This window comes from Tupaia chinensis, unplaced genomic scaffold (genome assembly GCF_000334495.1).
Source record: "Tupaia chinensis unplaced genomic scaffold, TupChi_1.0 Scaffold000335_1, whole genome shotgun sequence".
NCBI classification, from domain to species: domain Eukaryota; kingdom Metazoa; phylum Chordata; class Mammalia; order Scandentia; family Tupaiidae; genus Tupaia; species Tupaia belangeri.
The window spans coordinates 1,441,044-1,452,549 of NW_006159829.1; the positions used below are offsets into that span (position 1 = coordinate 1,441,044).

Here is an 11,506-nt window from a genome sequence, read left to right on the forward strand (position 1 = left end):
GCCGTGTGCCAGGGCCCTGGGAGGTAAGGCTTGGTCTTTGTCTGCTTTGCTCCCTGCCGGAGCAATCCAGGCATGGGGCCCACGGGCTCATGCGTGCACCCCCACGTGGCAGAAGCACGGCTCCTGCCTGTGTCGGGGCGTGGGCCACGTGCGTAGCCGCCGTCTGCCCCTGGGCCTTGGTGGCCCTTCCTCTGAGTATGCCATGTCCTAACTGCCCCTTTGTGTGAGGGCGAGAATGTTGGGTCAGGCCCCACCTGGTGACCTCACTTTAGCATGAGTGCGTCTGTGAAGGCCCCGGCTCCAAACAGTCACGTTCTGAGGCCCCGGGGTAGGACTTCCACCCACTGAGTCTGCTGTGCTCTGTGAGGGTGCCCCCGATGGAGGGTGGTGGCCCCGGGAAGACGAGGGCTAGAGCGCCTACGTTTAGGAGGGAGGGCATGGCGCAGTCTCCCGCTGCGCCCGGACAGCTCCTGCCTGGCTCTGAGCCCATGAGGCGAGCCAACCACACCCTTCCCCGGCTCGCTCCGCTGGGTCGACAGCACTCACTCGAGGCCGGGAGAGCGGCTTGAGTGTCGTCCCATGTGCTCCTTGGTTCTGGGTCCCCACCAAGTGCAGGCAGTGTCCCAGCACAGGGGCCCGTGGAGCAGGGCAGGGTTCCTGAGCTCTGGGGGTTTACAGCGGGTAAGCAGGCCTGGAAGAGTGGCGCGACACGGCAGTCCTGGCTCTCACAGAAGCAGGGACACAGCAGGTGACGGTCTTCCAGCAGGAGGCTCCCTTAGGAGCACTGTGGCCGCCCTGCAGGGCCAAGGTGAGTCCACACTCGGGGAATGCAGACCTTGTCCCGACGAGGGGCCAGCTCGGCCGCCCACCGGCCCGGGCACGGACCTCGCTCGGTGGTGGCTGGTGGGCTACCCTGCTGGGGGAGAAGCTGTAGCCGGATCCATCCAGGCCAGGCGCAGGGAGCAGCCAGGCCTGCCTCCTTTGTCTGGGACTGCTCCGCCCCTCCCCCTCAGTATTTAAATACATTTGCATACATTGTTTCCGTGAACCTTGATTGTTTCAGGAGGGAGATATTTTGAGTCAGAATCTACTCCCCCTCCTCAGCCTTTTATTGAAGAGTAGCCATAAATCCCCCCCTGCGCCTCCCAGCGAACTTGGCCCCTCTCCCCTCCCCGCCCCTTCTTTCTTTTAATTTCTCATTATCACACCGCCAGGAGGGCGGGGGCTGCTATTTTTATTTTCCATTTCTCGCTTAGCAGCTTCCCTTCTGTGTAGATTCTGGGGGCTTGCCAGCCTTGGATGGCCTTGGAAAAGCAGAGGATTTCACTGTGATGGCACCACTGATGTCCCGGCGATGGCGGGCGTCTGCCACCCGGGAGGCGGCGAGCAGTGTGAGGGCTCTGGGCCTCTGGGGCTCCCGGTGGGGGCAGCGCGGCCCAGCAAGGCGGTGAGCGCCCCAGCGCCTGTCATCCACACTGTGTGCTCCAGGGACGGGGCGCCAGGAGGGCTCACCCCACCCCAGACCAGGGCTGCACGCGGCTCAGGCCTGGGGTGGTGTCAGGAGTGCACCCGGAGCTGCGCTGCAGAGGCTGGAGGAGAGGCTGCTGTCACGCCCACACCCCCCATGGGCCCCTTTGCCAGCAGGCCGTCTCCCTCCGGGGCGTACCTAGGCCCTTTACCGTGACCCCTCCAGGGTTGTGCCTCCCACACGGGCGAGTGGAGCTAGCCTGGCCCTGGCCCACTCACACGGACTTTCTTCCTCCTGCGCCTCATTGCTGCCACCCCGTCTTACAGAGGACCGAGTCGAGGCTCAGCGAGGCCAAGGGGTGGGCCCGAGGTTACCCAGTGGCAAGGCAGCAGATCATCGGGGTCTGACTGGAGTCGGCAGTGCAGGCAGAGCTCACCTTTGGGCACGGCCTTGGGGCCCCGGGGCGCCCCAGCACAGCTCTGCAAGCTGCAGGGCTCACTGGGTGTGGCGTGGGTGCTCCGGGCCCATACGCAGGACCTGCCCACATTGTCGTTGCTCACCCCTGGCTGCAGGCGCTGCATGGGGGTCCATCTGCTGGTTCCTTCCTTTGCTTAGGGGCATGGGTGGGGTGGGGTGAGAAGGGCTGGGCCTATCAGAGAGCAGAGGCAGAGGGAGAGGCAGACCTAGGCCCTAACAGGTCTGAGGTGAGGGGCGAGCACAGAGCCTGGGCAGGAGCCCACTGCCTCTTGGGGAGGGCCTGGATAGGCACGCGGCAGCTGCCTGAGCCCACCGCAGCCCTCCTTGCTCACACACTGATCCTCTGAGCACAGGAGGGAAACCGAGCCAAGGGTGCCCAGGGACAGATGTGGCCTTGACACATACGGGCTCTGCGGTCCCCCTCGTCTTCTTTCCCTTGGTAGGTCCGGCGGGCCCTTGTGTGCCTTCCCTGGTGTTACTCACATGCTGGGGACGTTGAGCTAACCAAGATGTGGCTTTTGTCCCCACAGCATTTGCTGCTGATGTCTCTCCACCTCCAGGAAGCCCTCTTGGCTAAGCTGGCACAGATCTCTTTTCCCAGATCTTCTGTAGTTCCCAGGCCCTCGGGCACTGTCCCAGGGCACATGGACCCTGTGGGCGACTAGCAGCCCTTCCTCCTACTGCCTTCATGGATCTCCCTACTGGGCGGGGCAGTGGCTGCAGGTGACCTGAAACATGCTCTTCTAGTAAGAAAGGGAAGGGGTGGAGGCGGGGAGCTCAGGGAATGGGGCGTGAAACAAGCTCCAGGAGCCTCTGGGCCTGAGGCAGCTGAAGGAGGCCTAGGCCGTCCAGAGTCCTGCAGGCACTCCCCAACACTTGCCCAACGGGGTGTCAGCAGGCAGGCGGGGTCCCGGGAGGCCAGGACCTTGACTGACAGCCCTGCCCAGGGAAGGGCCCGGCCCTGGCTGGGCAAGACCCCAGTATCTGTCGGATTGCTGCACCAGCGCAGCGTTGGCTCAGCCCTGTGTTCGTCCACCCTTCGAGTCGTCGGGCCGGACTCACCTCCTGTGGCCCGAAGGGGCAGAGTCCCGGCCCCCTGTCAGCAGGGGATGTCAGCCTGTCCTGCACTTTGCTTTTGTCTCTGTCCGTCTGTTTTCAGTGACAGAGCTGCACGTATTTATGGGATGCGGTGTGATTCCATACACACACACACACACGACGCGTGGTGGTCATTAGAGTAACTAGCAAGCCGTCACCTCAGCACTCATTTCTCACGGTGCGGACATGGGGCCCGGCACGTCCCCACCAAAACTTCCGACCCAGGTACCGGCCCGTCCTGGGCAGTGGCCAGGGCCTCCTCCTGCCCACGGCCCTCCCGCACTCCCGCTGCCTGCTGGCCTTCGAAGTTCTTTCGGATTGGACTTGGAATTGAGGAGACTCCGAGCGCTAAGCCCGGCTGGGCTGTGTCCTGATTCTGCCCCTGCAGGCTGAGCAGTGACGCGCCTCTGAGGTGGACTGTCCCAGACGTTCTCATGTGGCCACCACCGCCAGGGCCTTCGTGTCTCAGACCCGAAGCTCTGTCCTCATTTAGCTCGGCGCCCCACGTCCCCCTAGCGCAGGCGACCACCCGCTACTCCCCTGTCTAGTAATCCGACTCCTCGAGTCTCCGTAGGAGCGCGACCCGGTGCAGTCTGTCCTTCAGCCACTGGCTTCTTCCTGGCATCACGTCGCCAAGTTGCAGGCGTGGGGCAGCAGGTCAGAACCCCCTCCCTGCCCAGGTGGAGCAGCATTTGTTGCGGGCACGTCCTGGATGTCATTAGCGTGTGTCATGGGTGGACGCTGCTGCTCCTCCCTTGGGCTACTGGGGATCTGCTGCTTGAACCCGCTGCCAGGGCGGCTTGCAGTGACTGCTTTCAAGGGCATGGGCGTGACCCCCGGGGCTGAGCTTGCCCAGTCATTTGGCCATCCCACGTGCGTGTTTTAAGGGACCGCCGGACCCCGCACCGCGGCTGCTCCATTTTACATCCCGCCCTCACCCCCATGTACGGGGTGCTTTGCTGGCCATCGGTGTTGCTGGGAGCCGCCTGGGGCTGTGAGACGGGGTGCCCCGTGCACCATGCTGTCAAGCGGCTCCTCACGTGCTTGCTGGCCGCCTGCGCATCCTCCTGGGAGAAGCTTCACCCGAGTCCTCTGCCTAGCTTTCGCCGCGTGGTGTTTTTGCAGTGTACAGGCCGATGTCCTTGGTACTCTGACTGAGCCAGCGTGGGCAGAAGAGCACCGGGCTTCGACCCCGTGGGACAGCGGTCACTGCAAGCACAGGGGCCGAGCAGCCGTGGTGCGCTCCCACTGCGGTGTGGAGGCGCTGACGACATGGCTATGGGCTGCCCCATGCGGCTGACCGCTGACCCCACGGGGCGCTCCCCCGACCCGGCGGCATGGAGGCTGTGTGTGTGTGCACATGTGTGTGGGGATTACGACTGCGTAGCTGTCACCACTGCAGAGGACAAGATGGCGAGGGCGGGTGTGGGGAGGAAGTACTTGTGGAGGGGGGCTCTGCGAGCTGACCCCTCTGGCTTCAGAGGGAATGACGAGCAGTCCTATCAGGGCGGTTCCTGACTGAGGCTGAGGCTGAATCTGACGCTCATCTTCCTGCGCCTGGTGTGAAAGGACAGCCCTGCACCCGGAATGCGCAGGTGTCTCTGTGGGCAGACTGGGGATCCAACGGTGGCTCCCACCCTCCCCGTGCCAGTGCCAGCCGAGGAGGAGGGTGCCTGTAGCCCGAGCCCTGGACGTCAGGGCAGGGGCAGGGGTCTCCATGGGGAAGGGAGTCCCTGGTGGTGGGAGCCAGAGCTGGGCTCCGTCTGTCCCTGCTCTTCTGGGGGCTGGTGCTGAGGCAGGTGAGCCGTCCACTTCCTGGGCAAGAAGGTCAGAAAGGAGCCGCAGCCTCTCAGCGCGTGGTCTGACCTGGGAGGCCCAGGCCTCTCAGCGCGTGGTCTGACCTGGGAGGCCCAGGCTGCGGATGCGGGTGCCCAGTCCGGGCCTGGCCCAGGTGGACTGGCACGAAACTGGGACAGGAGTGCCTGGGCCGGTGCGTCTGTTGGGACGGCCGATTCTTCTTCTGCTACTGGCTGCTCTGTCTCCCCCAGACCCCGCCTTCCCAGTTACCCCGACTCCTCGTCCCCAGAGCCTGAGCTCCCGGCTCCAGCCCTGCTCCTCAGGCCCAGGTGGCCCCAGCATGCTCCTGCACTCCGCAGCTCCTGGCATGTGGCCTCCACAAGGGCTCATCCCGGCAGGGACAGGACGGCCCCAGGACGAGGCCTGCCCCTGGGGTGAAGGCTGCCATGGTGGGGCAGCTCAGAGCCCCTTGCAGCCTGCCAAGAGTCCCGCAGTCAGGATGGCCAGGTGAGGGCCAGGCTGTGCTGCAGGGTGAGGAGGGAGGGTGCAGACGGAGTGGAGCCTGCAGGACCCTGGAGGAGGATGGGGCCTGGCCGCACCCCTGGGGCCCCCGTAGCGGGGCAGCTGGCTCAGCCAGAGCCCCCACCATGGGCATTTGCAATCTCAGAAAACGTGAGCCTGACCCCAGCTTGGAGCTCACTGAGGCAGGTGTGGCGGACACCTACGGGCGTGGCCTGGTGACGCCTCTGGGTGCCGTGTTCTGGTGGGTGCTCTTTTGGGCCACCCCACCTGGAAAGGGAAAGGGCCCTTGATGACACGGCGGGAGGGAAATTCAGAAGTGACCCTCAGGCACAGTCCCCTATCACGACTGAGGCCTGGGGCACTTGAAGGTAGTGTTAGGGCGAGGGTCTGGGAAGTTGCCACGGGCAGCGGTGCCAGTCCTGTGGGGAGTCTTCCCCTGTCCTGTATTCCCCAGGATCCCTGCAGACACCTACCCACCCCCTGCCCACCCTCCATCTGCCCACCGACCCACCCATGTGCCTGGCTGGAGGCCAGCCCCGAGCTGGGCATGTGGGCGTAGGGCAAGCCCGGGAGCACTGCTCTGGCTGGCTGTCTGCTGCACTCACTGCCGGCATCGGGCCAGGTTGTCGCTGGAGTCCCGGTGCTTGTCGGGAGGTGGTTACCAATTGCCTGTTTCCCCACCCGCCCTCCCACTGCTCCCTTGCTAACCCTGCCACGCGTGAGGCTACCAAGGTTGGCCGGGGGCTGCCCTTGCAGGTGTCCTGGCCTGCGGGGAAGGCTGTTTAGGAAGGCGCCAGGCCCAGGAGTGGTCAGTCCCCAGGAGGCTCAAGAGGCGATGGGCATTGCAGCGCAGAGAAAAGTGAGGATGCGGGTGAGGGCAGAGCCCCAGGGGAGACTGCAGGGGCATGCCAGGTTCAAGGCAGCCCTGCAAGCAGACACGTGCTTCCTTCTGAAAACGACTCTCTTAGGAGGGGCTCATCAGGGGGTGTCCTCTGAGGGATTCCTTGTAACGATGCTGAGCCCAGAAACATGTCAGCCCTGGGCACCTCTGGGCCACGGGCCGAGTGCCCGCTCCGCCTTCGGGCTTCTCGGACCCGCTTCCACAGCTGCTGATGGAATGTGCTACTTTTGCAGAAAAATGCATAAGACAAAGAGAACATTGCTCACTTGCTGGTCTATAATTTATTAATTCGTTAGACATTTAATGACCTCTTTTCTCCTTCCTGTAAAGTGAGCGTACAAAACAGGACAGTCTTCCTGGGTCCGGGAGTAGGAGGGCTGCTCGTGGGAGGTGATGTCCACAGCGCATGCAGAGCCTGAGCCAGGTGGTGGAGGGGCAAGTATGGCCCTGAGTCCCTTCGCCTCCCTGAGCCTGGCTCCCCCCCCACCCTACCCCGTGAACAGTGCGTGCAGCATAGAGATGGCAGGAGGCCGGCGAGAGGGCAGGAAGGGGGGGGTCCCAGAGCCGGGGGTCGGAGTGGCCCCCTGGACAAGCTGAGCTTCCACCGGCCCGAGCTGAAGCACAGCGACCTGGGCTGAGGGATCCTCATGGGCCAGTGAACCTGGGCCTTCAGCGTATCCTCGTGGGCTTTTTAAAGTTTTATTTATTTAATTTCTCCTGTAAATGAGAGCAAGAGAGAGCTTGTGTGCACCCCTAGCTGGGTCCCAGCACTGCGACCCACCAGCCTCAGGGCTGGCACTGTGGCATTGCAGCCCTGCGTGCCTGACCTGAACCAGGACCTGCCCATCCCCTCCTGCCGCCAGCCCCCAACACCAGACAGTTACCTGCTACTGGTGTGGGGAGCCGCGTGGGCAGGGCGGGGATGCCCTGCCATGGAGCTCAGGGTCCAGGAGCCTGGACTAGAGGTGCCTTGTCTGTCACGGGCCTGGGCAGCTGCCAGCCCTCTCCCTGTGAGTGCTGGCCAGGTCCCGTATACCTGCCGGTGGGCGCAGATGCTTCCAGAGCTGGCCCTTGGCGGTATAAACTGCAATCCTCACGTGCCTGATGTTTGGGGGATGCCCTCAAACTCCATGCCCACCAGACTCACTCCCTGCCTTGGGCATGTGCGAGCGTGGTGGGGCCGGCTTCGTGCCCCATCATCCTTGCATTTGCGCCGTCCTGCCAGCTCTGGGCTCCTGCCATGTGGGTGTTGGCCGCTGGTGGGGGAGGAGAATGCGCACCGGAGGGACGTGGACTACCCTGCCTGCTGGTCGGCAGCTCAGGGCTTCCTGCTGGCGGCAGAAGTGGCAGACGGTGCTAGTCTGGGTGTGTGTGTCCCGGGCTCCTCTTCTCTCCTTCCCTGCAGTCCCTGGCCGGCCATATCCGACTCCTGGGAGCGTTTGTTCAAAGCCCCACTCAGGAGACTCACGGGGCGGGGGAGGATGTAGACCAGGACCTGTGAGTCACTTGATCTGAGAAAGACCAAGAGTAGCCATCATCCTGGCCAGGGACCAGACAGTCTGAGTGAGCACTCGTCGTGGGGCACCGGGGAGTGGAAGCCAGCTCGCGCAGGCAGCGGGCAGTGGCCAGTGTCGGGGTGACCTTGCTGGGGTGATACCGAGTCCTCCGCTGGGGGATTCGCTAGTCCCCCAGGCTGCCAGCCTGCGGCGCCTCAGCCTCAGACAGCACTGGGTGCCAGAGGCCGCACTCTTACCTGGCAGTGGGTGTGGCACTGACCGGCCGGGCCAGGACACAGCAGGCAGTTCACACGCTGCCTGTCCCCACAACCACAGAGACCCGAGTCCTCGTTTGTCACCCCTTGTTTCTCATCCAGGATCTGGAAACCTCTCATCCACTGGATTTCTGAGCCTTCCTGGGCAGAAGTGGCAGATACGTGTAACTCAGACGCCCTGAGCCCCAGCTCTGCACTCTCACCAGGCTAGAAGCTGGAGCTGACAGGAGGTTGCCACAGAGGCTTGCGCAGTGGATTTGTGGGTGCCTGGTGGAGGGGCCGTCAGGGGCTCCTCGGTGACGGTGGCGGTGGCTCAGTGTCTGCCGCCCCTCGACTGGAGCCTCCATGACCTGGGCTCCTGCCTCCCTTTCCTCACCTGAAGGAGGGGCCACCCCAGGGAGGGCTGGGGAGGGCCAGCGAGATCAGGGCTGGGGTGCATCTCAGCCTCTGCTTATGCCCTCTCTGGTTCCTGCCCCTTGACTCCATACACCTCCTAGGCGAAAGCCAAGGACAGGCCCCGCTCCCGTTGGCTGCACCCACAGTCGTCCCATACCGCAGGCCCTTCCTCTTTGCCTTATTTCTCTAGAAAGATCGGCCCCCTCCCAGGACCCTCACACACCATCTGCTGGGCTCCCGGCTCCAGGCCTGGTTCAGTGTTGTCCTGGCAGTTGACTGTGGATGGGGGCGGTGCTGAGGTTTCCTGAGGGGAGACAGGAGTGTGGGTGAGGGCACAGTTTCATGGAACCTGGGATAAATCTGGAGGGGCTTCATGGAGGACCAACAAGAGCAACACTGAAAGGTGTGACACAGCCCAGGGCAAGGGCCCAAAAGACAAAGCAGAGAGTGACGTTTGACAGGGCTGGGACTGTGAGTGTTGATGATGGGCTGGGGTGCAGGAAGTGCTGGATGTCCAGGTCCCAGGGGTGCAGCACAGAGAGACTGAGTTCCATCCAGAGGGGATGAAATTTCTCTTCCATACCAAGTCGTAAGCACTAGGTGAGGAGGGATCTTTTGGAAATTTATACACCATCCATTCATCATCCCATCTATCATCCAGTCATCTATCATCCTTCAATCATCCATCCATCATCTATGATTTATCCATCATCCATCTATTCATCATCCATCCATCCATCCATCATCCATTTTCCATCCATCATCACTCATCCAATCATCCATCATTCATCCATCATCCATCCATCCATTATCCATCCATCCATCATCCATCCATCATCCATTGCCCATCATCCATCCATCATTTATCCATCATCTATCCATCCATCCATCATCCATTCACCATCAATCCATCATCCATTCATCCATCATCCATCCACTATCCATCCGTCAACCACCCATTATCCATCCATCCATTGCCCATCATCATCCATCTGTAATCTATCCATCATCCATCCATCATCATCCATCCATCATCCATCCATCCATCATCTGTCCATTATCTATCCATCCATCCATCATCCATTCACCATCAATCCATCATCCATTATCCATCCACTATCCATCCACCAACCATCCATTATCCATCCATCCATTGCCCATCATCATCCATCTGTAATCTATCCATCATCCACCCATCATCATCCATCTATCATCCATCCATCCATCATCCACCCATTATCCATCTATCCACCATCCATCCATTTATAATCCATCCACCCATTCATCATCCATCCATCCATCATCCATCCATCTATCCACCCATGTATCCATTTATTTCTAGCTATCTATCAATCTATCTATCCATCCATTATCTACCCATTCTCTGTCCCCCCCATCCATTGATCCCTGTCCATTCACTCATCTACCTGTGTATCCATTCATCTATCTACCTGTTCATTCATCCACCCACCCATGCATTGGTTCATCTGTCTATCTGTCCACCCACACATTTATCTGTCTATCTGTCTACCTATCCATTCATCTATCCATTATTCATTCATCCTCTGTCCATTACCTATTCACTCATCTATCCATCCAGCCATGTATCCATTTATCTATCCATCTACCCATTCATTTATTCATCCATCCATCCATTCTCTATCCATCATCCCTTCCACCCACCCATCCTCCATTCATCCATTCACCCATCTACCTGATCATTCATCAATTATTTCCTGAATGTCTGCTGTATGCTGACTCCTTTCTGACCTCGGATGGGATTGAGGGCTGGGAAAGGAGGATGATATCAAGATAAATGAAACCTGTCTCTGTTTTGGAAAAGTTCATAGTTCTGCACACCTTATTTCTTCCATACTCAAAAGGAGGGCCAGCGATGGCATGGTAGTTAAGGCAGCTGGATCTCACATGGCTGACTGCACAGCGTGAGTCCCAGACATGGAATCTTGAAAACATACTGGATGTATGTGCATACGTGTCTAAAATCCCGAGAGGAGGGAGAGGTGGAGGAGGGACTGTGGCATGACCATGGCCCATGCCCCATGCTCACTTTCTCTTTATCTGTCTCTCTCTCTATCTGCCTCCTAGGAACTTGAAAAAAGGAAGAAAGGATGGAAGGAGGCAGGCGGCCGGGTCGGTGCACGTCGGGACCCTACTTCTGACCTCCTCCCCAGTTCTGACCCCCTTTTGTGTCATGCGTCCCCAGCCTCACTTTCCTCCCTGAGCCCACACATGGCTGCATTGCTCAGCTGGCCAGCACTCAAGACTCTCTCCTTCCACCTGATGTTGTGGCCATTCACGATGTATCAGAGACAGATGCTTTTTAGACCAGCCTGAGCCCCTCAGTGGCCCCCTGTGGACCCTTCTGCCTGGGCTCGCACCCTCTTCCCAGCCATGGCGGCCAGAGCGGGCCTGGGGAGCAGAGCTGGTCGCTGGCTTGGCCGAGTCAACCACATCCTGCAGGCTGCATGGCTGCATGGCCTGGCAGAGCTCAATCCCATTGCGGCAGCTTCTGTCCCAGGAATCCCGTCACCCTGGCCGCTTCCCACATGCAGCCGCGGTTACCTCAGTGCGCTGTGACCCTGTGACCGCACAGCACTGCCCTTTGAGGGGCCCTGACTCCCCTTGTTCGTGTCTTGCTGTGGCTTTTTCTGAGGCTGAGCTCAGGCAGTTGGGTCCCAGGTTGTGAGCTGCTGGGAGGGAGAAAAGACCACCAGAGGCCCCTGGCGGGTGGGCAGTGCCTGAGGAACCCTTGCAGGTCCCATCTGCAGGGAATGCGGCCCTGCCAGGGTGCTGGGTGGGGCGGAGCCAGCAGGGCCTGGGGCCTGGCCCTGGTCTTGGACCCAGCCTCTGTCTGAGACCCAGCCTCAGCTTCTGCTCCTCTCTGCCCTTGGTTTGGGTGGGAGGGTGGCCATGTGGGCCAGGTCCCACTCCTGCAGCCACATCACTGCTGTGCCCTGCAGACCAATTAAATGGGAAGGGCTCTCACCTCGGGGGAGCTAAAGTGCTTTTAAGAGGCGATTATTTAGAATTTTGTAATTTCTGCTTCTTAAGTGCT

General features: G+C 60.7%; 1 long non-coding RNA gene across 1 annotated transcript in view; it reads left to right on the forward strand.

Annotated features, from left to right (window-relative positions):
• Positions 1-11,159, forward strand: part of LOC102478880 (uncharacterized) — a 16,282-nt gene extending 5,123 nt beyond the window's left edge. The window contains exon 3 of the long non-coding RNA XR_335089.2: positions 10,537-11,159. This is a non-coding gene — a long non-coding RNA (uncharacterized LOC102478880). The remainder of the gene's footprint in view (positions 1-10,536) is intronic.
• Positions 11,160-11,506: the final 347 nt, after the last annotated feature.